Source organism: Filicampus tigris, unplaced genomic scaffold (assembly GCF_054856515.1).
Source record: "Filicampus tigris isolate MCC_2025a unplaced genomic scaffold, RoL_Ftig_1.0 HiC_scaffold_26, whole genome shotgun sequence".
Taxonomy (NCBI): domain Eukaryota; kingdom Metazoa; phylum Chordata; class Actinopteri; order Syngnathiformes; family Syngnathidae; genus Filicampus; species Filicampus tigris.
In genome coordinates, this window is record NW_028233407.1 from 195,001 (window position 1) to 197,500 (window position 2,500).

At 66.1% G+C, this 2,500-nt stretch overlaps 1 non-coding gene across 1 annotated transcript in view; it reads right to left on the reverse strand.

Moving 5' to 3' along the window:
• LOC147126115 (18S ribosomal RNA) overlaps positions 1-55 on the reverse strand; it is a 1,891-nt gene extending 1,836 nt beyond the window's left edge. Inside the window, exon 1 of the ribosomal RNA XR_015085058.1 lies at positions 1-55. This exon is cut by the window's left edge and continues 1,836 nt beyond it. This is a non-coding gene — a ribosomal RNA (18S ribosomal RNA).
• Positions 56-2,500: the final 2,445 nt, after the last annotated feature.

Genomic DNA, 2,500 nt, shown 5'->3' on the forward strand with positions numbered 1-2,500 from the left:
TTGCATGGCTTAATCTTTGAGACAAGCATATGCTACTGGCAGGATCAACCAGGTAGCCTCGGGCCGGGAGGGAGCGGCGGGCCACCCCCGCGGCGGTTCGCCCGCGCCGGCGTCGGGCCCCGCCCGGAACGGGGCAGGGGCCGCGCGCGGACGCCCGCTCGCGTGGGGGAGGGCGCGCGCCGTCCCTTCGGTAGGTGGGCTGGAGCCGCCTTAGCGGGCGTAGGACGGGGGCCTCCTCGCGGGAAGCCCCGCCGCCGCCGCGCTAGGGGAAAGGGTTTGAGAAACGATGCGTTAGCCGGAAGGCCCGCCGGCAAGGCGACCGTCCCGCTGCTGGGGCGGGGAGGGGCCGCGGACGAGCGGCGGGCTCCGTGGTAGGACTGCTGAGATCGGTGGGTCGCCTCGGCCTCGCTGCCGTACGGTCGCGCCGGGGTTGGCCGCGGGCCAAGCTCGCGAAGTAGCCCCGGCGCTGGAGAGCGACCCGCTGGCCGGAGGAACCGTCCGCCCGAGCGACCGGCGCGAGGCCGGTGCCGGCGGGGGCCCTCCGATGGCGGGTCATGGTTGCCGATCGGTCGGTGGGGGAATGGAGGTGCGGTGCGTGGTGAGGAGCTCCGGGCGGGGTGGGCCTTCGCCCGGCCCGCGGAGTCCGATTGAGCGCCGCCCGGGTCGGGCGGGCCCGCTCCGTTGAGCGCACGGAGGTTGAGATAGAAAATATTGCAACACGCGGAGCTCCAGGCGGGGGGGCCCTCGCCCGGCCCGCGGAGTCCGATTGAACACCCCCCAGGTCGGGCGGGCTCGCTCTGTTGAGCGCACGGAGGTTGACATAGAAAATATTGCAACACGCGGAGCTCCAGGCGGGGGGGGCCCTCGCCCGGCCCGCGGAGTCCGATTGAACACCCCCCAGGTCGGGCGGGCTCGCTCTGTTGAGCGCACGGAGGTTGAGATAGAAAATATTGCAACACGCGGAGCTCCAGGCGGGGGGGGCCCTCGCCCGGCCCGCGGAGTCCGATTGAACACCCCCCAGGTCGGGCGGGCTCGCTCTGTTGAGCGCACGGAGGTTGAGATAGAAAATATTGCAACACGCGGAGCTCCAGGCGGGGGGGGGCCCTCGCCCGGCCCGCGGAGTCCGATTGAACACCCCCCAGGTCGGGCGGGCTCGCTCTGTTGAGCGCACGGAGGTTGACATAGAAAATATTGCAACACGCGGAGCTCCAGGCGGGGGGGGCCCTCGCCCGGCCCGCGGAGTCCGATTGAACACCCCCCAGGTCGGGCGGGCTCGCTCTGTTGAGCGCACGGAGGTTGAGATAGAAAATATTGCAACACGCGGTGCTCCAGGCGGGGGGGGCCCTCGCCCGGCCCGCGGAGTCCGATTGAACACCCCCCAGGTCGGGCAGGCTCGCTCTGTTGAGCGCATGGAGGTTGACATAGAAAATAATCCAACACGCGGAGCTCCAGGCGGGGGGGCCCTCGCCCGGCCCGCGGAGTCCGATTGAACACCCCCCAGGTCGGGCAGGCTCGCTCTGTTGAGCGCATGGAGGTTGACATAGAAAATAATCCAACACGCGGAGCTCCAGGCGGGGGGGCCCTCGCCCGGCCCGCGGAGTCCGATTGAACACCCCCCAGGTCGGGCAGGCTCGCTCTGTTGAGCGCATGGAGGTTGACATAGAAAATAATCCAACACGTGGAGCTCCAGGCGGGGGGGCCCTCGCCCGGCCCGCGGAGTCCGATTGAACACCCCCCAGGTCGGGCAGGCTCGCTCTGTTGAGCGCATGGAGGTTGACATAGAAAATAATCCAACACGTGGAGCTCCAGGCGGGGGGGCCCTCGCCCGGCCCGCGGAGTCCGATTGAACACCCCCCAGGTCGGGCAGGCTCGCTCTGTTGAGCGCATGGAGGTTGACATAGAAAATAATCCAACACGTGGAGCTCCAGGCGGGGGGGCCCTCTCCCCCCCCGGTGAGTCCGCTCACAGTGCCCCTATGTCGGGCAGGCTCATTGCATTGTGCGCATGGAGGTTGACTTAGAAAATATTTGAGAGTGACATGAGCTCCAGGCAGACACCGACTCATCGCCCGTGGGGTGTCCGACGAGCCCTCACCAATCTTGGATTAATGTTTGGCGAGGCTCCCCTGATCAGCTCTGGAGGTGGCAAGTTCTGAAAAAGTGGTTTCTGAAAATGTGCCCCTTGTATTTTGTGAAACCAGGGGTAACCTAGCGAGTAGGCAAACTCATCCCCTGACTGGGGGGATCAACTTTTACCTACTACAGCGCCCCTAATGGCCAAAAGTGGTACTGCTCCCCCTGGTAGCCTAACCCATTGAAATGAATGGGAAAAATTAATTTAGGCTACCAGGGCTTTGGGCTACCAGGGCTTTGGGCTACCAGGGCTTTGGGCTACCAGGGCTTTTTGCTACCAGGGCTGTGGGCTACCAGGGCTTTGGGCTACCAGGGCTGAGGGCTACCAGGGCTATTATAGGCGGCCACCACTGCACTAGTGGCAGCCC